The following is a 3,870-nucleotide window of genomic DNA, read 5'->3' on the forward strand; positions in this document are numbered from 1 at the left end:
CCCACGGAGGGGCTGCAGGATCCAGCCCACCGCCTCCCCACCACAAAACAGCCACGCAGGGGGCTGCGGCTGCGCGGGAAGGGCACCCCCCAGCACCCAGCGCTGCAAATCCAGCCTCAAAGGGAAATGTTACAGAGCAGAGACCGAGTCGCCGTGCCCAGCGCCGAGCGAGGCGTGCTCACACATGTGTGTGCACAGGTGGCCCTGGAGCATGTGCAGCGCAGCCAGCGCACCGCAATCTGAAAATGAAACCGGCCTCAACTCCTTGCCGCTACTCTCCACGCCAGGAAAATGCATGCCAGCGATGTAAATAGGAAATTTGATTTATGTGCCGGCTCTCCCAGAAACAACTGTTCCCCAACCAGAGGAAAAGCAGCCAGTGGCATTTTCGGCTCTCTTTTACAAGCACAGCGCTATTCAAAATTCACCCCAAGGACTATTTTCAGGAGGGAGTGAAGCAAGGGGCTGGGAGACGCCCTCGCCAGCCCCGCAGCTCCCGGCATCCCGAGTGGCAGAAACACAAAGTTCCCACAATCCCAAGAGCGGGAACATTGTTCCTTCCCAGGATGTCCTCCATGAAAAGAGCTATTCTGAGCCGGCAGCAGCCTTTCTTGGCACGGCCCCACAGCCCGCTCGCGAGGCGGCTATAAAAGGCTGGGTTACAATGAACAGCACTTTTCAATGGGAGAGCATCCGGTGCAAGGGGCTCGGGGGGGGGGGGCTCACAAGGGCTGGGTGGTGTGGAGCATCCTCCTGGGATGGTGCTGGGGCAGCCCCACAGTCCCTCGCTGCATCCCGACCTGCCGGGGACTGGGGCAGCGGGCGCTGGAGGACGGGCTGGATGCGACCCTGGGTTGAGAGCGCAGAGGGGGACAAGCGGAGCAGTGCGGCCATTTGGGGATGGGCACCGAGATGCAGCTGCTCAGCGAGGCAGGAGGGTCTGGTGCAGGGAGAGAGGTGCGAAAAGGTCCGGCTGCAGCCTCCTGATGTGGGATAAGGGGGGGAACGGAGGAGAGCACCCTGATTTTGCCCTCCTCCAAACTGGGTCACAACACAACGTGTTCACAGCATGTCCCTTGCCGTGGGCACGCTTGCTGCGGAGCGAGCACAGCCATGGAAAGCAGCCCCGACTCCATGCTCACGGAAAGCCCCATGAAGTTTTCATTGCTGCCCTTCAGCCAAGCCTCTTCTCCCTTCCAGCAGCCCACTTTCACCAGTGGGGTAAATATTGCTGATTTACCCCCGAGCAGAACAGAAAGCCCCAGCCCATGCACCCAGGGCAGCACAGCCCCGGGGAGGACTCCAAGGGAGGCAAGGAGGGCGATAGGGCCCCTATCACACCCCCCCCCCAAAAACCACACCCCCACACTTCCCCCAAAAACAGCACCCACATATTTACAGCATCACTATAGAACAGCCGAGGCCATTTGTGCGTCAGGCCAGCACAACCCACAGCAGAAACTGCCCGGCAATACCCTGCTCTTCTCTCTGGGAGCGGCCCCCTGCAGTGGTGTGGATTCTCGTGGGTCTTGTAGAGGGTGATGGCACAGCACCGCACTTCTGAGCACCATCGCTCCCTGGGACCCGCTGGCTGCTTCCATGAAAGCTGGAGGACCCCAGGGGGTCTCAGGACCTTCCCTCCTTCTCCTTCAGCTGGACCAAGCCAACAAACTCAAAAGCAACAGAGGAGCAGGTTGGAGAGACCCCACTGCACACTCACATAGGCTGTAGTTTTTTAGGAAATCGGGTTAAAAGCCAGGAGGTTTGGAGGCACTGATTTTGCTCTCCTATCCCCACTTTCTCGCAGGACACACACACACACCCCCCCCCTTATTTGACCACCTGGCACTACACAGCTTGCTATATTAAAGGCCAGAGCTGGCCTTAATCTATGGCTCTGCGTGGGCTGAGCAGCACTGCAGACCTCTGGGGACGTGGCTGATGTTACAGCACTTTAATCCAGGGGAAATCCACCCATTTGGCTTCCCCTGATTGCTCCACTGGGACGGACGGGCTGGAGACAGCCCGTCCTGAACCCACCTCAGGCCAAATGCAAGCTCCAGGCTCGCTTGGCCCACAGGAGCTCACCAGGATGAGCCACTGCGGCCAGCTCAGCTCCTCAAAGACCCTCTGCCTGCTTCCCGTTCACCCGAGTGCCCATCACCACGGTGTCTGGCACCCTGCAGCCCGGTTTACATCATCACGCTCTCCTACACCCACTGCCTGCGGGAAAAAGCCCAGCAGCGTGGTGGCCTCTTTCGACAGGGTTTGTTTTGTTGCATGAAATGAATCGCTGTGGTGTAGGCGTGGGAGAAGCCGGGCGCAAGGAGTGCTCCTGGGGGAGCAGCTGGCTGGTGGTCCCTGGCTTTGCCCACGGGGACAGGGGGAAGCAGCTGGCAGCTCAGCTCCCCGAAAACCTGGCTCTCCCTCCCCACCACAGCAGTCCCCTCAGGGCTGGATTTGGCTCTTCCTCCTCACCGAGCCGTGGCAGCGCTGGCAGTACCACAAACCCTGCCAGCGCCGAGCTCTTGCACTTTCGCTTTGTCTCACCCGCTGGGATTTGTCCTGACGTCTTCGCAGTGCCAGGATCAGTCTCGGCAGCCCCATGGGGTGTGCAGACGCGTGGGTGGGGAGGGTTTGCTCTGGGTGAGGAGGACGTAAGACCCCTCAAAAGCCACCAGCACTTGCACCCAAATCTCTCTGGTGCGACACACAGCAGTGGCAGACCCGCTGCCCCGCAGGCTCTGGCAAAACCAAAACGGAATTTTTTAGAGGCAGTAAATACAGAAAAGCAAAGGAGAAAATAAAAGCGGTATTGAGGGCAGGGGGAATGCACAGGGACAAGGTTCTCCTGGACCAAAAGCAAGTTAAAAAGAAATCCGAGGCGTTGATCTAGTCCCAAACAAGTCAAAGCGAAACCTGCCAGTAATTTCCCAGGCCTTTAAACTCCAATCCTGTAACCTGCCAGCAAAGCCCGACGGCAGACGAGGACATGCGAGAGCAGGCAGTGCCAGGTCCCTGTGTCGGCCACCTCTTCCTCCGTCTGCTTTTCCTACCTAAGCGCAGCAACCCAGAAAGTCCCCGGGCCACCAGCCCACAACTCCAGCACATCTTGAATCAATTTGCAACAACAATATCAAAATCTCAGCTCGACAACTCGTCCCGGTTTCCTTGACAGTAAATCCCAGCCCAGGCAGCAATGACCGTGTTATTGCCGCTGTGGGAGACAGCGGGACCAGGCTCTCTGCTGGTGACCCCGCCGGGGCTTGGCACGAGAAGGACTGGGCACGCCAGCAGGGCACGGGGAGGCCGCCGGGATGCTGCTTGGCAGGCTCCGGCTGGCTCCTCTGCTTGGCACTCGCAGCGGGCACGGGGGCAGAGGAGAAGGGGGCAGCGGGGCCGGCAGGCAGGGCACGGCCCCCACGGGCAGGGCAGCACCCCACAACGGCAGCTGGGCATCACCCCACGGGGTCCTGCGCCCTCCAAGAGGGGCCACAGGGGTCTGGGAGCAGGCAGAGGAGAGGGGCAGGGCTGGCTCCATGCCTGCTACACCCCTGAATCAGGGGTCCCCAGGATAGGGGTGCTGGGAAATGGGGGACCTTGAGGAGGACAGGTATCCCAGAAGAGGGGGTGCTGGAAAGATGGGGTTCCCCAGGATTGGGGGCACCCACAGGGGAACAGGACCCCCGGGGGAAACGGGTGCTCGGAGGACGGGGGCCCCCGAAGGTGACCGCGGCCCCTGGACAGAGGGAAGCGGAAGAAGCAGCCCGGGATAAGAGCGTCCCCCCGCAGAAAAGGGGTGCGGGGGGGTGGGGAGAGGTCCGAGGGCTCGGGGCTGGCAAAGGAGAGGGATCATGCTCCCGGAGCGGG

At 60.7% G+C, this 3,870-nt stretch overlaps 1 protein-coding gene across 1 annotated transcript in view; it reads right to left on the reverse strand.

The window, feature by feature from the left end:
* Window positions 1-2,572, reverse strand: part of SH2B3 (SH2B adaptor protein 3) — a 19,736-nt gene extending 17,164 nt beyond the window's left edge. The window contains exon 1 of the mRNA XM_009334455.1: window positions 2,551-2,572. The gene's annotated coding sequence lies outside the window, so the exon portion shown is untranslated. The remainder of the gene's footprint in view (window positions 1-2,550) is intronic.
* Between the last annotated feature and the right edge of the window lie 1,298 nt (window positions 2,573-3,870).

The sequence above is a fragment of the Pygoscelis adeliae genome, unplaced genomic scaffold, assembly GCF_000699105.1.
Source record: "Pygoscelis adeliae isolate BGI_AS28 unplaced genomic scaffold, ASM69910v1 Scaffold262, whole genome shotgun sequence".
Classification (NCBI taxonomy): Eukaryota; Metazoa; Chordata; class Aves; order Sphenisciformes; family Spheniscidae; genus Pygoscelis; species Pygoscelis adeliae.